Raw genomic sequence first — 15,827 nt, 5'->3', positions numbered from 1 at the left:
AAAGTGAACTGTGTTAACGCATGATCAGCGGTGAATTCAATTTGCAGATTCTGTTGAAAAACGTTTATTGAATGGAAGCAAACGTAATTTAATGTATCACTTCTAAAATCATTGCAACTGACATCTCATCTTGCTGTACAACGCCGTCTTTGATAGTTTTGCTACTTCGTTCAGTGACAAAATGAAAGCAATAGAAGTGGCAAAAGATCAGAGTTTCTGTCAGACGTACAAAAGAGGCTTGAGTCGGCCTCTAAGTGTTGACATCAGTGGGACATGAAAGGCAGTCAGATTATGTGGGATCCCCCTGGTTTCACACTACAAGTAACAGTTTGAGCTCTTGTCAATGGAGAGTTGAAGACTTTTGAAATTGGGGGAAAGAAATGTTCACTTCTTGAAACAGCAGCTTTACTTGCTCATCAGTCTTTTCTCTCATCTTTCTGAAGGCAGGGAGGAAGCTACAGTATGGTGCAGAAATGAAATAATAAACACTTTCAATGTGAAAGGAGGTGAGAAGAGAACGCAAGTGCATTCTACAAGGATTTCCACTTCCCCCGTTTCTCTTTGCTACAGATGTAGAATCTTAATCACTCTTTGGTTGCTGAGAATTTTCCTGCACAGCAGTGTATTTGAGGTTTTAAAAGGCCTCTACAGTTTGTCATTACCACTTAGAAATTTCAGATTTGATTTGTCCCTACAAAAATTCACATTTCTTGTTGCTGCAAGATTATTTTCCTGCTGTAGCAAAATTGACTCAAATTGAGATCCTATATCTGTAGATATGATACGCCAAACATTTTCCAGCTTTTCAAATAGTTAGTAATTCACTTAGTAATTGGATAAATGAGCAGACAAAGACTTTATCAAAGTGAACTTACTCTCAACGATCACTCTCTGTCCAGTCCAGTCGTCATTGACAACCTGTATATTCCCAAAGTGAACGTCACTATAGAAAATCCGGTTGGTGACTCCAGAGTTCTGTTGTTGGTGATGAAAGGCCAGTGCTATCACATTCTTGAAGTAGGCAGGGTTCTCATAGGGCCTGATGGGAGAGTTGAGGTCGCTGTCGTCTGATAGGTGGATGCTCCTCAGGATCGACCTCTCAGAGTAGAGAAGGTAGCCATCGTACAGTTGACAGCTGAGACCGTCTAATCAAACGACAATGATTACGTAATTGAGCCTTTAAAACGGTGATTAATTGAAATAAGAACCATTTGATGTGGAAAAAATGTTAAATCGCTATACACTTTACAGTAAAAATAAATACATGTAAGAATAAAAGGCAAACAAGAGGCAATAAAAGAGATGAATCAAAACACAAAAGATTACTGATGACCTTTAGCCAGGTAGCCGTGAGCACAGGAACACGTCCTCCTCCCACTGCCCTGGTGGAAACACAGCTGATGGCAGCCTCCATTGTTTTGGCCGCACGGGTTGGTTCCTGTAGGGAAGTCAACGACAGGGTCAAAGGTCAGAGATCAAGTAAGGTTCCCCACAGTCTTATTGGTTGTCAATCTGAAATGTATTGTGTTGACCATAAGGAATAAGATTCCATTATGAAGTTGTAGTATCAATGTTAGTCAATATTCAGACATTACGTTTCTGTATTGCAAGAGGTTGAAATACCTTCACATTAAAAATGGGCAATCAGCAGTTGCTGCATACATTTTTGAACATATTAATAAATTATTTGTACCTATTGATTCTTATATAACTTAGAAATAAATGCCTCATAAGCTTAGTTTAACTGTTGTACCCCAACAGAACCCCAAATATAGGCTTGTTTAACTCCAATGTTGGAAAACAAAGTAAATGTTAAGAAAACATGGTTAAACTCCAATTTTAATATCATGGATATCCTTGCATCCATACCTCTGTTTATGCATTTGAGAGTGATTACATTTTTTCCAGCCCCATCCTTCACCTTTTTACTGAAACAGTGGTGGGAAGAACGATGTTATTGTTTCAACTGCTGATTGGCCCTTTAATCTCAGATCTATTCTAGAACACTTAACAACCGCAGGTACTGACAGCCAGGTAAGAACATGAAATAATAAGGAAGTGATAAGGAAGTTGAAACCTCAACCTTTCTCCCGTCCTCGGTTAAAGACTTTGATATCGTTCAAGTTGACTCCCAGACCACTCCTCAGAGTCGTGGCTCCCTCCGTTGGATAACTCTTAACACCTCTGCGAATGGAGCCTCTGGCATGAGCCCTATGCACGCATACACACACACGCGCACACACGCGCACACACACACGCACACACGCACACACACACGCGCACACGCACACACGCACACACACACACACACACACACACACAACAGGAAGAGGAGGGAGCTTGACACCAGGTGACAGGAAGTTCGACACAGGGATAATCAATGGCCCTCGACTAATTAAAACAGAAAAACTCATCCAAATACACTAGACAGAAGCTAAAATATGCTCGACAGCTGGTCTGACAGAAGGTGACGGGACCTGGCTGCCCTTGTGGATGACATTGAGGTAGGTACGCACAATTTAAATAGAGAGAAGGTGTCTTTTCTAAATGCTCTGCCTTTTTTCTCTGTCAATTAGATTGGTATTTAAAGTGACCTTGTGGTGCAGGTGGTTAATCCAACAAGGGTAGAGCAGCTGGCGAAGGCTTCTATGGAGCCTGTTTGGAGAGACTGTACTATACGATAACATTTCTGGAAGAATAAATTACCTGTCAGCCCAGTATATGTAAGGCCCATAGACGGCCATTGAAAAGAGATCCGCTGCGTTGCTGGCTGAGGATGACAGTACTACTTCCCGGTCCTCTCCCCTCTCAAGGCTGATCCGTTCTATCTTGTTGGCGCGGGCGTCGCACCAATATAATTTATTTTCCTAGAATACAATGTTGAGAAAATAAACTTCAGGTATATGATGGTGGGAAGAGTATCATTATAAAAAGATAACACAAAGCAGAGTGTAATGCCACTTCAGCCAGGAAGATCAGAGGGAGGCTAAAGTGCTGTGTGTGCACTCTGGGGGACAAAAACACCTGGTCCTCCTGCTTGGCTCAGTGGGTAAGAGTGTGGAGCTAGCAACATCAACGCCATGGATTTGATTCCCTCTCGGGTCACAAATAATACAATGCCTGCACCCACTGATTGCCAATAACTTTGACGCCGGTCTTTTTGAGATCATTTCTTTTTGAACTTGTTCAACAAAATCTCTTTTTGCAATTGTATTACTTTGAAATAATATAATCATAAAATCAAAATAATACCATATAATACAGCTCGGTATTTGTGTTTGATTTATTTCATAGTCTTTTTTGCTAATCTTTATCAAGGGTGCCAATAACTTTTGGAGATTAATGTATATAAACTGTTTTGGATGAAGACATCTGCTAAATGGCATTCATTATTATATTTTATAAACTGAGTGGTTTGAGCCCTGAACGCTGATTGGCTGACAGCCGTGGTATATCCGAACGTATACCATGGGTATGACAAAAAATGACTGTTCACTGTTCTAATTACGTTGGTAAGCAGTTTCTAAAAAGCAATAAGGCAGCTCGGGAGGGTTGTGGTATACGGCCAATATACTGTACCACGACTATGGGCTGTATCCAGCTACTCTGCGTTGCGCCTCGCCTAAGAACAGCCCTTAGCTGTATATTGGCCATGTACAAAACCCCCACCGGGCTTATCGCTTAAATATACCTCATAGTCTATGGAGATCCCGTTGGGCCATGCTATTCCAGAGTTGACCAGAACAACTTGGTCTGATCCGTCCAGCCGGGCCCGACCGATGCAGGGGCTCTGGCCCCATTCTGTCCAGAACAGAAACCTGGCCAAGAGGACAACAGAAGGGTAAGAAGAGTCCACAGCCACCACCACCAAACAATGTTCATACTTTACAGTCACCTCTTACACTGACAGGAAATGCTTTGGGTTGCTCTAACATGTATTGTTCATAATCGGTAGACCATTTTTCTTTGGGTCTAGTAGCGATAAAGATGTATTTTTCAAGAGGGAACTGGACCAAATCAGCAGCATCAACACATCAGTATTAGACACACGGGCACATGACGAAAATGACATCAATACAATAAGCAGCACGTCAGTAACAAACATGTACACCGCACAGAGCTTGCAAAGAAATCGCAGGGCCATAACGGCATCGATGCATAATTCAAGGAGGCTGAACTCCACGCTGGCATGGATAGACAGTGGAGTAGACATGTTCAACTCCCTTTCAGAATACTAATAGTGAGGCAAGCAGCTGATCAATGTTCCAATGGTTATGACATACTAACTGTGAACGCACCAATTATAAATAATGAAAAATAACACGACAGTATGCTCTGGCTCCAATCTCCTCACACAAACTCTAATATCCATAGGGGGCCAGTTGTTGACATATTTCTATATTGGCTTTAATTTAAGCAATCAGCGTGATTGCCACATAAAGTTATCGCTCTCTACACGAGATCTCCGGGTAATGCATGCATACAATGCTATGAATAATAGGGGTTAGAGGGAGACAACATTAATTAGCCCGGCGCAGGTGAGGCACAAGCTGTGACAGTAGACCCACTCAGTGCCAGTAGACTCATCTCTATTCTCCTCAGCTGCTTATCCTGGTTCATTAGCATCTCTCATCAGGGGTGGAATCAATAGGAAAGTGCCCTGCAGTCTAAGCTGATGTGGGAAAATGGACCCTTTCTTTCCCTGTTATTAATGATTGAGAAGCTGAACATGTGAGACAGTGTAGTCAGTTATGAATGCAGAGAGTGGGGAAATACTGTATTTAAACTTCATAGTTTGCTTTGGATGAAGGGTGGAGAGTTTAGATTTTATTGGCTGGTAATTGCTTGATGTTGTATGTACATTTTTGTTGTGTTACAGCCTGAATTTAAAATGGATTAAATTGATATTTTTTTTGTCACTGATCTACACAACAATACCCCCATAACGTCAAAGCGGAATATTTTGTTGTTGAAATGTTTTGAAATGAATGAAAAATGTAAAGCTGAAATATCATGAGTCAATAATGATTCAACCCCTTCGTTATGGCAGGCCTAAATAAGTAAACAAGTCACGTAAGTTGCATGGACTGATTCTGTGTTCAATAATAGTGGTTAACGTGATATTTAAATGACTACCCCATCTCTGTACCCTACACATAAAAAGGTCCCTCAATCAAGGAGTGAATGTCAAGCACAAAGGCCAGGGAAGTATTTCAATTCCTTGCAAAGAAAGGAATTTGAAGATTTTTTAAACCTTTATTTAACCAGGCAAGTCAGTTAAGAACAAATTATTATTTACAATAATGGCCTAGGAACAGTGGGTTAACTGCCTTGTTCAGGTGCAGAACGACAGATTTTCACCCTGTCAGCTCAGGGATTCGATCCAGCAACCTTTCCTTACTGGACCAATGCTCTAACCACTTGGCTACCTGCCGCCCCTAGATGTAAAAATATAAAGAGGATACGCTGAATATCCATTTGAGCATGGTAAAGTTATTAATTAGGCTTTGGATGGTGTATCAATACACCCAGTCACTACAAAGATACAAGCGTCCTTCCTAACACAGTTGCCGGAGAGGAAGGAAACTGCTCAGCGATTTCACCACAAGGCCAATGGTAATTTTAACACAGTTACAGAGTTTGTGATATGAGAAAACTGAGGACGGATCAACAACATTGTAGTTACTCCACAATACTAACCTAAATGACAGAATGAAAAGAAGGAAGCCTGTACAGAATACAAATATTCCAAAACATGCATCATGTTTGCAACAAGGCACTTAATAAGTAATACTGAATACAAAGCGTTATTTTGGGACAAATCCAACAAAACATGTCACTGAGTTGTAAATCTTCATATTTTCCAGCATGGTGGTGGATGCATCATGTTATGGGTATGCTTGTCATCGGTAAGGACTAAGGAGATTTCTTGGATAAAAATACACGGAATACAGCTAAGCACAGGCAAAATAATGTAATTTTCATCATAGGTACACTTCTAAAAAAATCCAGAAAATCACATTGTAGGATTTTTTATGAATTTATTTGCAATTTATGGTGGAAAATAAGTACAGTTGATTTCTTCAAACCAAGCTGCTTATCTATTGCAGATTCAGTCTTCCCAGCCTGGTACAGGTCTACAATTTTGTTTCTTTCTTTCCTTTGACAGCTCTTTGGTCTTGGCCATAGTGGAGTTTGGAGTGTGACTGTTTTGAGGTTGTGGACAGGTGTATTTTATACTGATAACAAGTTCAAACAGGTGCCATTAATACAGGTAACGAGTGGAGGACAGAGGAGCCTCTTAAAGAAGAAGTTACAGGTCTGTGAGAGCCAGAAATCTTGCTTGTTTGTAGGTGACCAAATACTTATTTTCCACCATAATTTGCAAATAAATTCATAAAAAATCCTACAATGTGATTTTCTGGATTTTTTTTCTAATTTTGTCTGTCATAGTTGAAGTGTACCTATGATGAAAATGACAGGCCTCATTTTCAAGTGGGAGAACTTGCACAATTGGTGGCTGACTAAATACTATTTTGCCCCACTGTATATGTCTATGGTGTTCTGACGTCTCTGATTGGGGATTGTATTTAGGTGGCCATTTTCCCTTTTGTGTTTGTGGGTTCTTGTTCTATGTTTAGTTGCCTGTCTGCACTACTCATATTAGCTTCACGGTTTGTTTTGTTATTTTGTTAGTTTGTTCAGTGTTCGTTCTTATAATAAAAAAGAATGTACCCATACCACGCTGCACCTTGGTCTCCTTCTTACAACGAACGTGACATGCTACAAGCATGGCACACCTGTATTTGGGGAGTTTCTCCCATTCTTCCCTGCAGATCCTCTCAAGCTCTGTCAGGTTGGATGGGGAGTGTCACTGAACAGCTATTTTCAGGTCTCTCCAGAGATGTTTGATTGAGTTCAAGTCCAAGCTCTGGCTGGGCCACTCAAAGACATTCAGAGACTTGTCCCGAAGCCACTCCTGCCTTGTCTTGGCTATGTGCTTAGGGTCATTGCCCTGTTGGAAGGTGAACCTTTGCCCCAGTCTGAGGTCCTGAGCGCCCTGGAGCAGATTTTCATCAAGGATCTGCTCTGTTCATATTTCCCTCGATCTTGACGAGTCTCCCAGTCCTTGCCGCTGAACAACATCCCCACAGCATGATGCTGCCACCACCATGCCTCACCGTAAGGATGGTGCCAGGTTTCCTCCAGATGTGACGCTTGGCATTCTGACTAAAGAGTTCAATCTTGGTTTCATCAGACCAGAGAATCTAGTTTCTCAAGGTCTAAAAGTCCTTTAGGTGCCTTTTGGCAAACACCAAGTGGGCTGTCATGTGCCTTTTACTCAGGAGTGGCTTCCATCCGGTCACTCTACCATAAATGCCTGATTGGTGGAGAGCTGCAGAGATGGTTGTCCTTCTGGAAGGTTCTCCCATCTCCACAGTGGAACTCTGGAGCTCTGTCAGAGTGACCATTGGGTTCTTGGTCACCTCCCTGACCAAGGCCCTTCTACCCCGATTTCTGTTTAGCTGGGCGGCGAGCTCTAGGACGAGTCTTGGTGCTTCCAAACTTCTTCCATTTAAGAATGATGGAAGCCACTGTGTTGTTGGGGACCCTCAATGGGGGACCCTCAATGTTTTGGTACCTTTCCCCAGATCTGTGCCTCGACACAATCCTGTCTCTGAGCGCTACGGACAATTCCTTCGACCTTAAATAGACAGCTGTGTGCCTTTCCAAATCATGTCCAATCAATTGAATTTATCGTAGATGGACTCCAATCAAGTTGTAGAAACATCTCAAGGATGATCAATGGAAACAGGATGCACCTGAGCTCAATTTTAAGTCTCATAGCAAATACTCATGTAAAACAAGTATTTCTGGGGGTTTTTATTTTATAAATGCAACAATTAAAAGAAAACCTCTTTCAATGAGTAATTATGGGATATCATACGTAGATTGATGAGGGAAAAGTTAATTGAATCAATTTTAGAATAAGGCTGTAAAGTGAATACTTTCCGAATGCACTCTATATTAGTGTTTTATTATTCATGATTTAAAAAAACATTTTTTTAAGAAATAAAACATCTTCCAGCAAAAATTATAATTAAATCCATTGTAATCCCACTTTGTAAGATATCAAAAATGTAGTTTGAGATTTCCCTATCCGGCAAAAGAAAAACATTGAAACGCCATTTCTTAAAACCTGTGAATCCTGGAGAAATCACTAAATAAATCAATAATGGAGAATGGTCAGATAGCAGCATAGTTCAAATCTCTGCATGAGATGTACATTTCAGAGAAACAGGGGAGGTGAAGACAATCAATTTGTGAGAAAGTCTGATGATGAGGTAGAAAATAAGATAATCTCCAGTACTAGGATTTGTTAGGCGCCAGGCATCCACAATGTTCAAGTCATCTAAAAAATACTGAATTTAATTCCAAGGTGCCCGGAATGCCAAGAGGATATCACTGGTGGTATTAATTGTAGGATCTAGAGTCAAGTTAAAATCTCCCCCAAGAGTAACGTCTGCGCCCAACTCACACTCTCAAACACGTAAATCCCCTGAACGCAGCTCACTTTCCAGATCCCAATCACCTGAATTCTAATCAGGATGGTCACTGAGTCTGGGAAGTCTAACAAGTTAAGCTTCAGGTCTTCCAAAAATTATTTATCAAAAGCATTTGGTACAAACATCGAGGACAAACATAATGTAGTGCCATTAATAGTAACAAAGGTATAACAAGTCTGTCTATCAGTGTCTCCCCCAGAGACCCCCACCTTCATATTAAGATATGAAGTAGAATAATATTCCTCTTAAGTACAATCATAGCACCTTTGGTTTTGTTTGGGGCACAGGAGTAGGCTAGTATCTTATAAAGCGTGTTCTGAAATCTATTGATATCAGTGGCTTTCAAATAGCTCTGCTGTAGGAAGGTGAAATCAATATATTTACATTATAAGTACTCTCAAGTCAAATTCTATTTGTTACATGCGCTCAATACAACAGGTAAACTGCTTACATTCAAGCCCTTAACCAACAATGCAGGTTTAACAAAAATTAATGTTATGTAAAAAATAAGAAATAGTTAAAGAGCACCAGTAAAATAATAGTAGTGAGGATATACAGGGGGTACCGGTACAGAGTCAATGTGGAGGCTATATACAGGGGGTACCGGTACAGAGTCAATGTGGAGGCTGTATACAGGGGGTACCGGTACAGAGTCAATGTGGAGGCTATATACAGGGGGTACCGGTACAGAGTCAATGTGGAGGCTGTATACAGGGGGTACCGGTACAGAGTCAATGTGGAGGCTATATACAGGGGGTACCGGTACAGAGTCAATGTGGAGGCTATATACAGGGGGTACCGGTACAGAGTCAATGTGGAGGCTATATACAGGGGGTACCAGTACAGAGTCAATGTGGAGGCTTTATACAGGGGATACCAGTACAGAGTCAATGTGGAGGCTATATACAGGGGGGTACAGAGTCAATGTGGAGGCTATATACAGGGGGGTACAGAGTCAATGTGGAGGCTATATACAGGGGATACCGGTACAGAGTCAATGTGGAGGCTTTATACAGGGGATACCGGTACAGAGTCAATGCGGAGGCTATATACAGGGGGTACCGGTACAGAGTCAATGTGGAGGCTATATACAAGGGGGTACAGAGTCAATGTGGAGGCTATATACAGGGGATACCGGTACAGAGTCAATGTGGAGGCTTTATACAGGGGATACCGGTACAGAGTCAATGCGGAGGCTATATACAGGGGGTACCGGTACAGAGTCAATGTGGAGGCTATATACAGGGGGTACTGGTACAGAGTCAATGTGGAGGCTATATACAGGGGGTACCAGTACAGTGTCAATGTGGAGGCTATATACAGGGGGTACCGGTACAGAGTCATTGTGGAGGCTATATACAGGGGGTACCGGTACAGAGTCAATGTGGAGGCTATATACAGGGGGTACCGGTACAGAGTCAATGTGGAGGCTATATACAGGGGGTACCGGTACAGAGTCAATGTGGAGGCTATATACAGGGGGTACCGGTACAGAGTCAATGTGGAGGCTATATACAAGGGGGTACAGAGTCAATGTGGAGGCTATATACAGGGGGTACAGAGTCAATGTGGAGGCTATATACAGGGGGTACCGGTACAGAGTCAATGTGGAGGCTATATACAGGGGGTACTGGTACAGAGTCAATGTGGAGGCTATATACAGGGGGTACCGGTACAGAGTCAATGTGGAGGCTATATACAGGGGGTACCAGTACAGAGTCAATGTGGAGGCTATATACAGGGGGTACCGGTACAGAGTCAATGTGGAGGCTATATACAGGGGGTACCGGTACAGAGTCAATGTGGAGGCTATATACAGGGGGTACCGGTACAGAGTCAATGTGGAGGCTATATACAAGGGGGTACAGAGTCAATGTGGAGGCTATATACAGGGGGTACCGGTACAGAGTCAATGTGGAGGCTATATACAGGGGGTACCGGTACAGAGTCAATGTGGAGGCTATATACAGGGGGTACTGGTACAGAGTCAATGTGGAGGCTATATACAGGGGGTACCGGTACAGAGTCAATGTGGAGGCTATATACAGGGGGTACCGGTACAGAGTCAATGTGGAGGCTATATACAGGGGGTACCGGTACAGAGTCAATGTGGAGGCTATATACAGGGGGTACCGGTACAGAGTCAATGTGGAGGCTATATACAGGGGGTACCGGTACAGAGTCAATGTGGAGGCTATATACAAGGGGGTACAGAGTCAATGTGGAGGCTATATACAGGGGGTACTGGTACAGAGTCAATGTGGAGGCTATATACAGGGGGTACCGGTACAGAGTCAATGTGGAGGCTATATACAGGGGGTACCGGTACAGAGTCAATGTGGAGGCTATATACAGGGGGTACCGGTACAGAGTCAATGTGGAGGCTATATACAGGGGGTACCGGTACAGAGTCAATGTGGAGGCTATATACAAGGGGGTACAGAGTCAATGTGGAGGCTATATACAGGGGGTACTGGTACAGAGTCAATGTGGTGGCTATATACAGGGGGTACCGGTACAGAGTCAATGTGGAGGCTATATACAGGGGGTATCGGTACAGAGTCAATGTGGAGGCTATATACAGGGGGTACCGGTACAGAGTCAATGTGGAGGCTATATACAGGGGGTACCGGTACAGAGTCAATGTGGAGGCTATATACAAGGGGGTACAGAGTCAATGTGGAGGCTATATACAGGGGATACCAGTACAGAGTCAATGTGGAGGCTTTATACAGGGGATACCAGTACAGAGTCAATGTGGAGGCTTTATACAGGGGGTACCGGTACAGAGTCAATGTGGAGGCTTTATACAGGGGATACTGGTACAGAGTCAATGTGGAGGCTATATACAGGGGGTACCGGTACAGAGTCAATGTGGAGGCTTTATACAGGGGATACCAGTACAAAGTCAATGTGGAGGCTTTATACAGGGGATACCGGTACAGAGTCAATGCGAAGGCTATATACAGGGGGTACCGGTACAGAGTCAATGCGGAGGCTATATACAGGGGGTACCGGTACAGAGTCAATGTGGAGGCTATATACAAGGGGGTACAGAGTCAATGTGGAGGCTATATACAGGGGGTACCGGTACAGAGTCAATGTGGAGGCTATATACAGGGGGTACCAGTACAGAGTCAATGTGGAGGCTATATACAGGGGGTACCGGTACAGAGTCAATGTGGAGGCTATATACAGGGGGTACTCGTACAGAGTCAATGTGGAGGCTATATACAGGGGGTACCGGTACAGAGTCAATGTGGAGGCTATATACAGGGGGTACCGGTACAGAGTCAATGTGGAGGCTATATACAGGGGATACCGGTACAGAGTCAATGTGGAGGCTATATACAGGGGTACCAGTACAGAGTCAATGTGGAGGCTATATACAGGGGGTACCGGTACAGAGTCAATGTGGAGGCTATATACAGGGGTACCAGTACAGAGTCAATGTGGAGGCTATATACAAGGGGGTACAGAGTCAATGTGTGGGGGGGGGAACAGGTTAGTCTATCCATGAGTTCGCTTGAGATGGAAATATATCCAAGAGCCTGAGATTTGAAAACACTTTCCACAGAGCTGAGATAGAAATACTGTTGAGACGGACGCATAAAATAAAACATGACATAAAACCTCAAAATGATCGTGCAGTCGACATTTGTGAATGCATACAAATTCTATAGTATTAAAATATAATTAAAGTAACCAGCAGAAAAGACTTTGTAGAAAAGGCCAGTATGCGAGGGGACACAAGGGTTTACCCCCGAGAGAGAGACGGCCAGTAGACCTGAGTTGACAGTCCCTTGGATTCTGACACAATGTGGAAATATCAAGGGGTATAAATACTTTCTAACAGCACTGTAATTATATAATTCTACTAGATAACCTTGCAAAGATCGGTTTATGACGTTCATTGGCTATCAAATTGAATTAAAACATTGGTTATTTGGTGGTCATTTCTAGGGAATACGTTATGTAGCTAGGATGTGTTCATTTACATACCAAGCAGGTGGACTTCAAAGTGTTGACTGAAATGAAAAACTGTACACACCCTTTCACCGGGTGCACAGCAATGGCTTTGGGCTGGTCAAGTCCTTCAGCTATCACCACGGCTCGGTACAAGCCACTGAGTCGAGCAACCTCGATGATGTTGAAGCCATGGTCCGTCCAATAGATATTACCTAGTAAACAACCCAAACATGACTTTGTACAGTGTTCAACCATTGCATTACAAGTCAGTCAATTCATTAGATTTGATGTATGTCTTACTTGAGAAGTATGTCCTATGGCTCGTCTCTCTGTGTGTCCTACAGTTGCAGTCAAATATATTGGCACACTTGCACTTTACAATGAAGCGCAGTGGAGCAGAATGTTCTGTTTTCTCTTTGTTTTATGGTTGAACTGCTATTTTTACCAGTAAGATGATGCACTGTAAAAGAGAATCACCTGCCTCCAACCAAATTAATTTAAATTCTGTATAATTTAGTTCAGGCAATTTGTTTTATACTTTGAAGCGAAAAATATAATTTTGATATTTTTTTCTTGGTCCTGTGCGGTTGTAAATCAAACAAATACATGTGTGAAAAACTTTTTTTATATATATATATATATTTTTTTTAACTTATTTTAGAAGAAATAGTGAATCGTGCATGGGTGCCTTCAGAAAGTATTCGGATCCCTTTACCTTTTCCACATTTTGTTACTTTACAGCATTATTCTAAAATGGACAAAAACAATCCTGAATAATCTGCATATAATACCCCATAGTGACAAAGCAAAAACAGGTTTTAGACATTTTTGCTGATTAAATTTTTTAAAATCTAAAAGTCTAAAGTCTTCAGACCCTTTGCTATGAGAAATTGAGCTCAGGTGCATCCTGTTTCCATGAATCATCCTTGAGATGTTTCTTGATTGGAGTCCACCTGTGGTAAAATCAATTGATTGGACATGATTTGGAAAGGCACACACCTGTCTATATAAGGTCCTACAGTTGACACCATGTCAGAGAAAAAACCCAGCCATGAGGTCGAAGAAATTGTCCTTACAGCTCCGAGACAGGATTGTGTTGAGGCGCAGATATGGGGAAGGGTACCAAAAAAAATCTAAAGCATTGAAGTTCCCCAAGAACACAATTCTTGGAACCCCCAAGACTCTTCCTAGAGCTGGCCGCCCAGCCAAACTGAGCAATCTGGAGAAGGGCCTTGGTCAGGGAGGTGAGCTCTAGAGTTCCAGAAGGACAACCATCTCTGCAGCACTCCACCAATCAGGGCTTTATGGTAGACTGACCAGACCGAAGCCACTCCTCAGTAAAAGGCACATGACAGCCCACTTGGAGTTTGCCAACAGGCACCTAAAGCCTCTTAAACCATGAGAAACAAGATTCTCTGGTTTGATGAAACCATGATTGAACTCTTTGCATTAATGCCAAGCGTGACATCTGGAGGAAACCTGGTACCATCCCTACGGTGAAGAATGGTGGTGGTAGCATCATGATGTGAGGACGTTTTTCAGCAGTAGGGACTGGGAGACTAGTAAGGATCGAGGCAAAGATGAACGGGGAAAAGTACAGAGAGATCCTTGATGACAACATGCTCCACAGAGCTCACGACCCCAGACCGGGGTGAAGGTTCACCTTCCAACAAGAAAATGACTCTAAGCACACAGCCAAGACAATGCAGGAATAGCTTAGGGACAAGTCTCTGAATGTACTTGAGTGGCCCAGCCAGAGCCCGGACCTGAACCCAATCGAACATCTCTGGAGAGACCTGAAAATAGCTGTGCTGCGACGCTCCCCATCCAACCTGACAGAGCTTGAGAGGATATGCAGAGAATAATGGGATAAACTCCCCAAATACAGGTGTGCCAAGATTGTAGAGTCATACCCTAGAAGAGTGAGTGAGTAAAGGGTCTGAATACTTATGTAAATGTAATATTTCAGTTGTTTATTTTCAATACATTAGCAAAAATATCTAAATCCTGTTTTGGCTTTGTCGTTATGGGGGTATTGTGTGTAGATTGATGAGGGGGAAAACAATTTAATCCATTTTAGAATAAGGCCGTAACTTAACAAAAGATGTGTAAAAAGTCAAGGGGTCTGAATACTTTCCGGAGGCGCTGTATTTGACCACAACTGTACTTGTATGTCCTCCTTTGCACTTGACATTGTATTCTCTTAAGTACAGGTTAACTTTGAGAGCTCGGCTACTTACCTGCAATCCAGTCCACTGCAATCCCCTCCACGCGGCCGATACCACTAGTGACAATGTCCTCTCTCCACGTCTGATCTCGCTTGGCTCTGGATATTCTGTTCAAGCCCATGTCTGTCCAATATAACGTGTCATTTCCTATTAGGAAAATAAATTAATTGAAAAGGATTCATGTTCTTCCGTTCATTTGTTTTCTACAAACTATAATTAAAAATAACAATTAAAACATTGAAATGATAATGATTCATTTGCAATCCGAAGCATGAAGAATAGTCCAAATAATCACAAAAAAAAAAACAATACACTCACCAGCATGGAAGTCAATCCCCACAGCCATCACTGAGCCGGTCACCGGCATCAAGGCTTCACTGCTATCACTGGGATCCAGGGATATCCCCCTGATGCCCTCATGAACTGAGTACATCAGGAAAGACCCTATGCCTTCAGGTTCAAACACAAAGCCAACCCAATCAACTATATGGCATTTACTGTACATGTAAAAATGTGATTCTAACCTTCACATCACATCAGGAAAGACCCTAGTCCTTCAAACACAAAAAGGCAACGCTCATAGACAACGCCAGATGTCAAAACCAGATTCGGTTTTCATATGTTGTGTTCCCTGTTCAGTGTACTCCCACGAGAAGCGGGTACAGTACCTTCACATGACATGCGATCGGAGTGGAGGTTGTAGCCCACGGCACAGGAACAACTCCGTGTGCTCTCTGATGTTGGGAAGCAGAGCTGAGAGCAGCCACCATTGTCGTCCTGACAGAGATTCCTCCCTGCACAGCAGTGGAACATTACACTGTACATTTAACACCTAGGTATGGTCATTGTATATGCTTGTGTATTCATTCAGGAAGCAACACAGTGATGACACAGTAGGACAGCATGCGTATTATTTAACTGAGCATTGTGGGGGGGGGCAGAGTACATCTGCATTGCATTACGTTCCGGTTATTTTCATGAGATTACAGTAGTTCCACGGAAGCATGAGCACTTCCAGTGTGTGAGAGAGAGAGGACGAGAGCGAGACAGACAGAAAGCGACA

At 42.7% G+C, this 15,827-nt stretch overlaps 1 pseudogene; it reads right to left on the bottom strand.

Moving 5' to 3' along the window:
* Positions 1–15,827, bottom strand: part of LOC124008025 — a 96,238-nt pseudogene that overhangs the window by 44,437 nt on the left and 35,974 nt on the right.

The sequence above is a fragment of the Oncorhynchus gorbuscha genome, linkage group LG21 (genome assembly GCF_021184085.1).
Source record: "Oncorhynchus gorbuscha isolate QuinsamMale2020 ecotype Even-year linkage group LG21, OgorEven_v1.0, whole genome shotgun sequence".
In the NCBI taxonomy this organism is placed as follows: domain Eukaryota; kingdom Metazoa; phylum Chordata; class Actinopteri; order Salmoniformes; family Salmonidae; genus Oncorhynchus; species Oncorhynchus gorbuscha.
The sequence above is the reverse complement of the archived record's forward strand: the minus strand, read 5'-3'. Positions and strand labels throughout refer to the sequence as shown.